The sequence below is a fragment of the Lissotriton vulgaris genome, chromosome 1_1, assembly GCF_964263255.1.
Source record: "Lissotriton vulgaris chromosome 1_1, aLisVul1.2, whole genome shotgun sequence".
Classification (NCBI taxonomy): domain Eukaryota; kingdom Metazoa; phylum Chordata; class Amphibia; order Caudata; family Salamandridae; genus Lissotriton; species Lissotriton vulgaris.
This window is the reverse complement of record NC_141685.1, coordinates 226612285-226624204: the sequence shown is the minus strand read 5'-3', so window position 1 is coordinate 226624204 and position 11920 is coordinate 226612285. Positions and strand designations below refer to the sequence as shown.

At 47.7% G+C, this 11920-nt stretch overlaps 2 non-coding genes across 2 annotated transcripts; one reads left to right on the top strand and one right to left on the bottom strand.

Moving 5' to 3' along the window:
• Positions 1 to 566: 566 nt before the first annotated feature.
• TRNAL-CAG (transfer RNA leucine (anticodon CAG)) lies at positions 567 to 649 on the bottom strand. The gene has a single exon. It is a non-coding gene; the product is annotated as a tRNA-Leu (tRNA).
• A 484-nt stretch (positions 650 to 1133) lies between these two features.
• On the top strand, positions 1134 to 1206 carry TRNAV-CAC (transfer RNA valine (anticodon CAC)). Its single transcript has one exon. It is a non-coding gene; the product is annotated as a tRNA-Val (tRNA).
• The last annotated feature ends 10714 nt before the right edge of the window (positions 1207 to 11920 follow it).

Here is an 11920-nt window from a genome sequence, read left to right as displayed (position 1 = left end):
TCCCCCCACCCCTCTCTCCCAATGCAGTACTTTTGTACTCAGCGTGTCACCTAAAGTTGGTTATAATATGTAACGTTTGTTTGTGTTTACTGACTTCAAATATCAAAAGTGATGATGATAAAATGAATCATAGGGAATAAACCCCAGGTCTCAAGAGCACGCTTTGAAAGTAAACTATGGTCAGAATAGACATAACCGAAGTACCCCCGTTGTCGTGGGCAGGTGCACTTTTTTCACGAAAAGTGAACCAGACTTTCGGAAAAATGTAACTAAAGACCGTGACATTTCGAAAAGAGAACGAATATATGGAAATATTAAGTATATAAAAATGAGACAAGGTAGGAAAAAAAACAGAGTACTCCTATAACTGAATTTAATTTAACTTAGAGAGTTACCAAGTTTCAGTAAATAAACAAAAACATAGAACAGAAATCATTAAAAACACAGTGAGAAATGTTGTTTATTAGGTACAACACTTTTTCAGATTTCAAATGTGTATGTTAAGATTGTGTAATATTGACATTGTCTAGGGAAAAAACTGTGCGCATACGAGTCGCAAAACATACTGTCAGAAGTGGGATTCGAACCCACGCCTCCAGGGGAGACTGCGACCTGAACGCAGCGCCTTAGACCGCTCGGCCATCCTGACATCTAATTGCAACGTGTGCGGCTTATTTTTTAGCCCTGAAAAGACAGCTGCTCACAGAGTTTATTGTTGGTTCATGATTTCTTGTCTTTACTGTTAAAAAACTTCCTGTCCAGGGGGCTGGTGGGGTTCAGAGATGTTTCTAAAGATGACTCAGGACCCTGGATACCAAGAGCTTCTACACTGTCGGCTCGGGTACTCACAGGACATATCTCCATAATTTACCACCCCACACCCTCTGGATAGTGTGTGTAAAAGTCGTCTTTGGTTTCTGCGGGTAAAAAATATTTTTTCTTTGCAGCGTTACTGGAAAGGTGTAAAGTTAGAATGAAATTCTTTTTGTCTGTGGGAATGGGCTGGGTAAGTGCTCTGCTGCAGCAGGAGAGGAGCAGACAAAGATCACAAGGAAGACTGGAATTAAAGGAGCTGTGACCAAATTGTGCTTATGTGGAATCTGGTCACTAAGTCCTATCGAGTGAAAATGAGAGTTTCCGTAGTGTAGTGGTTATCACGTTGGCCTCACACGCGAAAGGTCCCCGGTTCGAAACCGGGCGGAAACACTTTTCACTCGCCATTGTGACAATCAGAGACATATTTAATAATGCTATTTTTTTGCTATGGCTAGAGTTTGAATCTAAGTGATCTATCATTGTAAAGTCCGCCGAGCTCAGTGATGTCGTGTGTCTATCCGTCACCACAAGACAGTACTTTTGAGGTCAGTATCTTACCTAAAGTTGTTTCGATTATGTTACATTTGTTTATGTTTACTGACTTCAAATTTTAAAAGTGATGGTGATAAAATTAAAAATAGCAAACAAATATTCCCGGAAAAACGCTTTAAAAAAAATATGGTCAGAAAAAAACATAAATGCAGTAGCCTCCTTGGCCTGCCCGTGGGCAGGTGCACTATTCTCACAAAGAGAGAACGAGAATTTTGGAAAAATGTAACGAAAGACCGTGATATTTCGGAACGAGAAAGAACATGCCAATAATAAGTGTATACAAAGAGACAAGGAAGTGAAAAACAGAGTCCTCACATTATAATATTTAATGTAACAGGAACGTACCAAGTTTCAGTAAACAAACAAATATATCGAACAGAAAAAATGAAAAACTCAGTAAGATATACTGTTTATTAGGAACAACATGTTTTTGAGATTTCAAACTTATACATGAGAGATTTGAGTTTCTTTAGAGTAAAAGCATCCGGTCCCATGGAGATTCCAGATCAGATCAAAGTCCACAGTGCTGACTGTTACACCATGTAATCTCAGATCCGGGGAGAAGAATGGATCTGCTTTCACAAAATATTTACTATAAATGCACCACTTTCACCAATTGGCTTATAACTTCGATCTTGCGGGGGTCTCAATACTGTGAAGCCAACATTGTTGGTGATTAGATCTTAACACCAGCTACCCGAATAACCTAACCAGATGATGAAGAAAGGTGAGCGGCTATACTTACCTTACCTACCTGTATACCCAGCCTCCTGAAATCAGAGCCGGCCTGGCAACACTTTTTGGGTCCTGATGAAAGCCGCCTGACCTACATGGGCAACGCAGGCTGAAACATGTCGACCAACCTTTTACCGAACACAACTTTTTAAAACTATATCCCTTTCCTGTAACATTAAAGACAACCAACACAGGAGAAGAGATATTTTAAATGTTTTATTCTCTCACCAGATCGCACCTTCTCTACTCACGACTGTGGTACATTAGACAGTCTCCCTGCGGGTGGAGGGTATTGGAACACCTGAAGAACAGGACTCTCAGGTGCTAAGACTCAATGATGGAGCATCTTGAGTGACCTGATGAAGAGTATTTCCATAATTAACCAGAGAATTTACTACCACATTTACTACCACACTTATTATATCATTATAAACCCGGCTGTTATTCCAGGAGCAGCCCCCACCTCTGTGCTCCAGTTATATCATATCATTCACTATTCGCTTAAGTTTCCACAAATCCCCCCTTCTGTGCCCCGCCCCCCATTCCCCCCCCACACACACACCCTACTCCTTAGATCATGCCCCGGGCTCACTTGGCATCCTTATGCTCTGAATGAGCCCATATGTCTAAGATGCCCCCATGTTCTTTCAATGCCCCCAGATACTCGCTCCTTCCTCGCACCTGGTAACCCGCCTACACCCCACCCACCAACAGCTGCTCTCTCTATTTGCCCTCAGAGGTTCCCCCCTATGCTCCCAGATGACTCTCCTCACCATCTATGCTCTTTACAATTCCCCCAGGGCACTGCCCCGCCCTGTTTTACTCTTTAGGCCTTCTCGCTCTCTCTGCTTCTTGTGCCTCTGCCAGCAGGTGCCCCTTCGCCAGCCCTCTGAAGATGCCCTTTTCTTTTTCCCAGCAAGTTACCCAAGGCAGAGGTTCCTCCAGATGCTGGCACTGGTGATGGCCCGGAGTCTACACTGAGATGAGCATTAATGCCAGAATGCAAATAAAAACAAACTACATAAGAGACTCGCACAACAGACAGGACACTTGGCAGCTCTGCTTTCAGTTCTCCACGGGCTGTGCCACTCTTTGTTAAAATGCCACTAATGCGACTGGCCGCCTTGAGATGTCGCGACACATGACACTTGGGTAAGAAGACCCCCCATCACGAGATACTCCAGACGCCTCCTGCTCACTCTCGAGGCAGAGTCCTCCATGCCAGAGGTGTTAGGTGTTCTACACTGCACTCTGACACTTTCAAGGCATAGAAACCTCCCCTCACTTCTGAAGACAATGCCATATTCAATAGTGACAGTGAAATCGCCAGCTGACCGCACCCAGACCCTTTACCCCGTAACCAACACCATCCCCCCAACCCAACATTCCATCAACCCACTGTAACATCTGACTCACCCACCACCATATCCCACCAACGCACCACCGCACCATCCCACCAACCCACAAACCGATCATCCAACCAACCCACCACCGCACCATCCCACCAACCCACAAACCGATCATCCAACCAACCCACCACCGCACCATCCCACCAATCTACAAACCCATCATCCCACCAACCCACCACTGCACCATCCCCCAACCCACCATTCCATCAACTCTCTGCAACATCTGGCACCCACCCACCACCATATCCCACAAACCCATCATCCCACCAACGCACCACCGCACCATCCCACCAACCCACAAACCGATCATCCAACCAACCCACCACCGCACCATCCCACCAACCCACAAACCGATCATCCAACCAACCCACCACCGCACCATCTCATCAATCCACAAACCCATCATCCCACCAACCCACCACTGCACCATCCCCCCAACCCACCATTCCATCAACTCTCGGCAACATCTGGCACACACCCACCACCATATCCCACAAACCCATCATCCCACCAACCCACCACCGCACCATCCCACCAACCCACCAACCCATCATCCCACCAACCCACCACCCCACCATCCCACCAACCCACCAACCCATCCTCCCACCAACCCATTGTAACATCTGACTCACCCACCACCATATTCCACAAACCCATCATCCCACCAACCCACCAACCCATCATCCCACCAGCCCAACACCCGACTAGTCCACTCAGACCTCAGGGTCTAGAACCAGACACTTCAGGACGAGTCTAAAACCCATTAGTCTGGGTCACAACCTAAAGGCCCCCGCCCCCCTAACAGAGAACAGGCTGTCCTTGCTGACCTAGCGTATAGTGCCTCCCGCAGCTTTAACTACTCGAGGCGCGTAGGCAGCCCTACTGTCAGACATGCTGCTGCTCACAGCCCCACCCTTCCCGGAGGCCTTCATGACGCGTCATAAACAGCCTCCTCCTTGAGGCCTCGTGCCACACCCAAAAACACACACGGGCCTGTCAGTCAAACTCTTTATTGGGTCAGAATACGACCATTGAAGCACTGAAAACACATCATTATCACTTGGACATAACACAATTTCAGTCGAGCATGAAAATGAATTGCCATTGTAACAAAAACAGTTACAAACATTACAGTTTAAGAACACAGAAAGATGCTCGGGTAATGAAAGGGAGATACAACTTGGTAATAAACCATCCCTTTGGTGACCACGAGGCAAACGCATTCAATGTGAGTACATTAAACCGGCACGGTTAAAAACTTAAATACTTCATTACAGACAAGCAGTTTTTAGCCATTTCATTAAAAGGTATAAATATTAAAATATGTACATTACAGCCAGGCGAGAGTCAATTAATAATCATGATCGCGAAGCATATTTCCTTATCAGTTTTAAGTCACAGGAGAGAACATTTATAACCAAGAAACATATTGAGGGACATCTAGGCGTTTTAAAAAGTGCAACCCTTCTTGGTGTCTGTTAAAATTCACGTGACGTAAAATAGGGCATAAAAACGAGATCTTAAAGTGCAGTACTGGTTGCAAAAATGCATAAAGTGCTTCGTAGAGTGGGTAGAGGCCGCATCACATGGACAGCACGGAAGAGAGGGGGGAAGGCAACCAAAAAGTGGAATGCACTTACTCTTAAACGAGTGAGATCAAATCTTAGCTCGGGGTTTTCTATCCAAGACAGGGGCGGTTCCATATCTGGGGGGTTTGAAATTGGCACATAATGGACAATAGAAACCAAGTCAAGAGTCTTTAACATTCTTGCGTTCCCCTGTGTGCAGGAACCTTTGTTTTACCAACTCCTTAGTGTAGGGGTCAATCCTGCCTGGGGTATTGGAAGGTGACTCAAACCCAGATCTCGAAGGGTCTTAACATGCACCAGCCCGGGAATAGCTGGCATAATCCTTAGCTTAAGGCAGACCTCTAAAACCTTGCGGAAGACACTCGTCTCAGGAGTACCCCACACTCTTAGCCATAATAGGGCGGGAGCCAGACTTGCATCATCCTACAGACACCCTAAACCCATTTCATGCTGTGAGATGAAACTTGACCTGGTTTGGGGAATTGCCAAGAGTCTGTAAAAGAATGTATTTGTGGCTGCCTGCAAAGTACCCAATGCGGCATATCCCGATGCCCCTGCCCCATATGTGCAGTGGAGAGACATTTGCTCCTATATAACATAGGCATCTCTTTAAGTGGCTTAGTTTTTTCGCAAAGCTACAAATCGATTCTCAAGATGCCGCCATCTTCTGGGCTCTCTGGGTGATGAACCTTCCCAAGTCAATTTGGCAGCGAACCAAATGCCCAAACAGATAAAACTAGATATCTTGGTGATGGGCCTGCCCAGTAAATAAACGTTTGGAGCGGGCGTTTTTTGTTCTGCGGGTCAAAATAAAGTATTTTTTTATGGTTACCCTTCAGGTTTAAACCCCTCATAAAATCATTTAAACCATCTGAAAGGGCCTGTGGTCCGTTGGATGCGTGTGCAAAAAGAACAGCGTCGTCCGCGTACAAAATGATGGTGACCTATTTTAAGGACATCTTTAGCGCGGAAAATTAAAACCGAATCTAGAGCATTAATATAGAATAAAAATGGTGCCAATATACAGCCCTGCCTTAGCCCTCGTGTGACCGGGATGGAGTGGCTGCAAACACCAGGTTGAGTATAATGCACTTTCATTGTTGTGTCCCAATGGAGGAACCTGTAGAGAAGGGTCAATTCCGACCTCTTCCATCAATCTCTAAATTTCCCCCTCTCTACCAGGTCAAAGGCAGAGGAGAGGCCCATAAAAGCATATGAATTGCTGCTCTCCCAGCTTTGTCGTATTTTCCTAAATTCAGAGACAGGTTCAGTGTCTAAGCCAAAAGCCCAAACTGGACTTCAGAAAGGAGAGAACATGTCATTTAACATGTCACGAGTGCTGATATATTTGAGGTCATAAGCAGAGCATGCTGGGAGGGGATACACACATACAAATGTTGATGGATTAGAGAACTAAAGAATATATGATTATATTTTCACAACACTGTCCCAGAATGCAATGTTATCCTCCTTTACATGTTTATATATTTCTTCATAAACCTTCTCGATAGTGTCACAAATATACTTTAAAAGAAGAGAATCTTTCAGAGTGCTTTTTTAATTTCCCCACAATATGCTTAACATTTAAAATGTGATCTATAATGACACACAATGCTGCATAAAACACATTTTAAATATTAGCAGGCTGTCCCCAACAAAAACCCTCAACTCATGCAAACCATGAATACTAAACAGATCCCACTCAGGTGATCTAAATCCCTGTAAAGAGTATTAATAGCAATAAATGGATCAAGTAATATAAAAATACAGAGCGAGCACCACGTGCAAGAGATTGTCTGGCCCCGTAGGTTTTCTTAGGGGGTGCAGTAAGGACCCTCAAAGCAAAAAAAAAATATGTTTTTTTGCAAAAAAGTTGCGGGGTGCGCGCACCCGGTCGCGCACTGCTATTTACAAGAGTGTGAAAAACTATAGTGGAGAGCATGGAAAGGGAGCAGGATGGAGACTCCATGACCTCGTAGGTTTTCTCAGTGGGTTCATTTAGGACCCCAAAAGTCTAAAAGTAGCTTTTTTTCTGCAAAAAAAGTTGTGGGGTGCGCGCACCCAGTCGCGCACGGCGAACAAAAAAATAAAAAAAGATGGAGTTAAATTACAAGTTTGAGTGTTTAGATGTAAGGTGGCTCTAAAAAGAGCTGTTGTGTTAATTTGGTGTTTTTTGTTTTTATAAGTAAGTACCGATGCAGAGTCTCATGTTACAGAGGAAGCATCTATTCCCCTCATCCGTTAAATGAACACCATCTCTCCTATAGATGCCTTGCATGTTGTAACGCAAGTTGTTGTGGTATATAGAACCCATGCTATAGTCTCTGAAGAAATCAGAAACAGATTTATTTACATGTTTCATTGCTTTCTCAATATGTGGACAATGTTAATTGGACCAATTCCATTTCTGTCTTTGGCATATATTGGAATATACCAAGGCAGTTCGAGGAAAAAGTGTCATCAATTGCCGAAAGGTGTCCTTTAGAAGCATTTCCAGAAACCTTTGCCGGGACCTAATGGGTCAGTGACATTATTGCTTGTGGGGGACTACCAATGACCCCTACCATTAATCACTTTCATACTCAATCCATAAGGTATATTGTTCTGAGGAGCAGGAACCGCTAGAAGGGACTATAAAGCTATGGGCTTCAGCTTGAAAGCCATCTTGACAAGAAGGCTTCCCCACTTAAAACTTCACATTCCATGTGATACTGAATTCATGTGATAATGAGATGAATGATCTAAATAAGTGTGCTAAAGAACTCTAATGTGTTTCAGGTGCTATTTTACGAGAAAATATTTGTTGAGGAAGATACTAGGTATGGACGAATTAGAGAAATTTGACAACTCAAGGTTTTCTTTTAACATGGAGTTCTGGCCAAATGCCACCAATCGCTGATCATTTTTCCCATTTAAGCAATGTAATGACAACACAAACAGCATGAGGCCCCGGTAAGCGTGCTGGCGAGTGAGTGTTGGCACCCCTTAGTGCAATTTCTGGTCTGTAGGAAGCTTTCATGCGCAATTTTTTCCTAATGGAGGAACTGGAGGGATCGCAGTCCATGGGCTGCTTCTACAGAAGATTTTCAACTTGAGTGTCAGCAAAATTTAATTTGAATGGCTGCGCGCTCTTGTGCACCATGTGGTGGCGTTCATGCTGATTTTTCAGAGCAGACGCGTTATCGGTGCAAAATCGCACTGCGGGCAGCGCAGCATGCTTTTTGCTGCCCATTAGTGAAACTCCACGGCGGTTACATAAAAACTCCACGAGATTCCACAGAGTGAACATCTGCAAATTCTGCCCCCCTGCAGGGATGCACTACAACAGAAATGCACACCACTTGAATGTATCAAAACGTACGCACTGATAAGTATGTTAATGCTTACATGCTCATCATACTTCAGTTCAGCCCTTGTTTCTTGTATGGATGTAGTTTTCATCATTAAGTGTTTGTCGCAGACCAGGCGATCCCATCTCTCTTAGCTAGCAAGCAGGGCAAGCATGGCAGGGGAAAAGCTTGCTTGAACTCCTACCACCAAGGAAGTGGGTGCAGACAGAGGGGGGGGGGGGCTGTGATGAGTGACCCCACCCTAATGAGTTAGAAGATGGCTTCCAAAAATACTGTGCATTGCATTGTACGTCATTGGACCTCTCCATAAGGCACAAGGGCAAGGTTAGCACGTGACAGAGGAGTAGACGAGAGTGCATGCATGAGTGTGCACATTTGACAGGGCACTCTTCCTGAGTGCACAGAGAGTGGTAGGATTGCACGGTGGAGACATGGAGAGGTAGATTGCTGCTGTAGACAGACGGCAAAAAACAACATAAAAGACCTTGACTTTGACAACACAAGCCACTGTTGGCTACGGACAAAGACATAAACCTTCGTCGATGAACACGCACTGCACTGGTCTACCCATGGGGTGCTCGCCCTGACCACAAGCTTCTCCCTCTCACCTTCACCTCAGGCCACAGCACTCTGCATTGTCTCAAAGCTTCCGGATTACTGCCCCTGTCTCCAGCTAAACATGCCCTCTTGGTGGCACTGCCCCTGTCTCCAGCTGAACACGCCCTCTTGGTGGCACTGCCCCTGTCACCAGCTGAACATGCCCTCTTAATGGCACCGCTCCTGTCTCCAGATGAACATGCCCTCTTGGTACAAATACAAAGTGGAATCCACTTGGGCAGTTTGAGTTAATCCCTATAGTGATGGGGAACACTCAGTGTTGTTTCAATACCCCTCACACACCAACATGCCCCTTGGTGTCATGCTTCATCATCAGGGTCTTCGCACCCCTCTACGGGATGCGGCGTTCTACGACCGATGACTACGTGGGAGCACTTTCTATTGGACTATGTGTGAATGTGTGTGGGGTCAATCAATCATAACATTTGCATAGAGCACTACTCACCCGGAAGGGTCTCAAGGCGCTTGGGGGAAGGGGTCCGCTATTGCTCGAACAGCCAGGTCTTGAGTAGTCTCCTGAAGGCGAGATGGTCCTGGGTCAGCCGAAGGTGGGTGGGGAGGGAATTCCATGTCTTGGCTGCCAAGTAGGAGAAGGATCTTCCTCCGGCTGTGGCTCTTCGGATGCGTGGTACGGTGGCGAGGGCGAGGCTTGTGGAGCGAAGCTGTCGGGTGGGCGTGTAGAAGGTCAGGCGGTCATTGAGGTACTTGGGGCCCAGGTCGTGGAGAGACTTGTGTGCGTGGGTGAGGAGTCTGACTGTGATTCTCTTGCTGATGGGGAGCCAGTGCAGGTCCCTCAGGTGGCCGGACATGTGGCTGCGTTGGGGGATGTCCAGGATGAGTCGGGTGGAGGCGTCCTGGATGCGTTGGAGTCTTTTCTGTAGCTTGGCTGTGGTTCCGGCATAGAGGGTGTTCCCATAGTCCAGTCGGCTTGTGACGAGTGCCTGGGTGACCGTCTTACTGGTTTCGGTCGGGATCCAACGGAAGATCTTGCGGAGCATGCGTAGGGTGTTGAAGCATGATGAGGAGACGGCGTTGACTTGTCTTGTCATCGAGAGGGAGGAGTCCAGGATGAAACCCAGGTTGCGCGTGGGGTCTGTTGGCTTGGGAGTGGTGACCAGGGTGGGGGGCCACCAGGAGTCGTCCCAGGCGGAGGGCGATGGTCCCAGGATGAGGACTTCCGTCTTGTCTGAGTTCAGTTTCAGGCGGCTGTTCATCATCCACTCGGCGACGTCTTTCATCCCTTCGTGCAGGTTGGTTCTGGCGGTGGCGGGGTCTCTGGTGAGGGAGAGGATCAGTTGGGTGTCGTCGGCGTAGGAGATGATGTTGAGGTTGTGTTGACGTGCGATGGCTGCAAGGGGTCTCATGTAGACGTTGAAGAGGGTGGGGCTGAGTGATGATCCTTGCGGTACACCGCAGATGACTTCTTTGGCCTCGGATCGAAAAGAGGGGAGGCGAACTCTCTGTGCTCTTCCGGCGAGGAACGAGGTGATCCACTCCAGTGCCTTCTCTTGGATGCCTGTGTTGCTGAGGCGTTGAACTAGGGTGCGGTGGCAGACAGTGTTGAACGCTGCAGAGAGGTCTAGGAGGATGAGGGCCGCTGTTTCCCCATTGTCGAGCAGGGTTCTGATGTCGTCGGTGGCTGTGATGAGGGCGGTCTCGGTGCTGTGGTTGGCTCGGAAACCGGACTGCGAGTGGTCGAGGGATCCGTGCGTCTCAAGGAAGGCGGCAAGCTGTCTGTTGACAGTCTTCTCAATGACTTTGGCAGGAAAAGGGAGAAGCGTGATGGGGCGGAAGTTCTTGAGGTCGGTGGGGTCCGCTGTTGGTTTCTTCAGTAGGGCGCTGAGCTCAGCATGCTTCCAACTCTCCGGGAAGGTGGCGGTGTTGAAGGAGATGTTAATGATGTCCCGGAGTTGGGGTGCGATGATGGAGTCAGCCTTGTTGAATATGTGGTGGGGGCAGGGGTCGGTTGGGAATCCGGAGTGGATGGTGTTCATCGTGCGGGCTGTGTCTTCGGTGGTCACTGTGGTCCAGGTGCGGAGGGTGGCGGTTGGGTGCGCTGGTTCTGTGGTTGGGTGCATGGATGGTGTGCCGAATCTGTTGTGGATGTCGGTGATCTTGTGGTGGAAGAACGAGGCGAGAGAGTTGCAGAGGTCTTGTGAAGGAGTGATGTCGTTGTTGCCGGTGCTGGGGTTGGAGAACTCCTTGACGATGCTGAAGAGTTCCTTGCTGTCGTAGGCATTGTTGTCCAGTCGTTCCTTCAGTGATTTTTTCTTGGTGTTGCGGATGAGCTGGTGGTGCTTGCAGGTGGCTTGTTTTAGGGAGGTCGTGTTGTCTGTGGATTGGTCGAGGAGCCAGGCTTTCTCGAGGGTGCGGCAGTTCTTCTTGGAGTCCTTGAGTTCGTTGGTGAACTAGGTGGCTTTCTTGCTTCTGGATCTGCTGGGAGGGTTCTTCAGTGGCACGAGGTCGTCTGCGCAGGCGGTCAGCCACTGTGTGAAGTTGCGGGCTGCTTCGTTGGGGTCCATTGTGCTGGCGGGTGGGTTCTGGCTGAGGGAGGTGGTGAGCTGCTGGGCGGTGATCTTGCTCCAGCTCCTGTGAGGAACCTTTTGCGGATGGTGGTGAGTCGTGGTTCTTCTGAAGCTGAATTGGACGCAGCTGTGGTCGGTCCAGTGAAGTCCGGTGGAGTGGCTGAAGGTGATGTGCTTGCTGGATGAGAAGACAGGATCAAGCGTGTGGCCGGCGTAGTGGGTGGGGGTGTTGACCAGTTGCTTGAGTCCGAGGTTGGCGAGGTTGTCCAGCAGGGCAGCTATGTTGCGGTCCTTGTTGTTCTCCAGGTGGAAGTTGAGGTCCCCTA